This window comes from Mastomys coucha, unplaced genomic scaffold, assembly GCF_008632895.1.
Source record: "Mastomys coucha isolate ucsf_1 unplaced genomic scaffold, UCSF_Mcou_1 pScaffold16, whole genome shotgun sequence".
Lineage (NCBI taxonomy): Eukaryota > Metazoa > Chordata > Mammalia > Rodentia > Muridae > Mastomys > Mastomys coucha.
This window is the reverse complement of record NW_022196898.1, coordinates 53,057,346-53,057,554: the sequence shown is the minus strand read 5'-3', so window position 1 is coordinate 53,057,554 and position 209 is coordinate 53,057,346. Positions and strand designations below refer to the sequence as shown.

At 59.8% G+C, this 209-nt stretch overlaps 1 pseudogene; it reads left to right on the top strand.

The window, feature by feature from the left end:
- Positions 1-184, top strand: part of LOC116093259 — a 12,252-nt pseudogene extending 12,068 nt beyond the window's left edge.
- Positions 185-209: the final 25 nt, after the last annotated feature.

Here is a 209-nt window from a genome sequence, read left to right as displayed (position 1 = left end):
TCCTGAGTTCACTGCTGCTCAGCCTGAGGTCGCCGACTGGTCTGAGGGTGTACAAGTACCCTCTGTGCGCATCCAGCAGTTCCCGACAGAAGACTGGAGTGCACAGCCAACTACTGAGGACTGGTCAGCAACTCCCACAGAGCAGGCCACCGAGTGGGTTGGAGCCACCACTGAGTGGTCCTGAGCTGCTGCAGACACCTGAGCAGAGG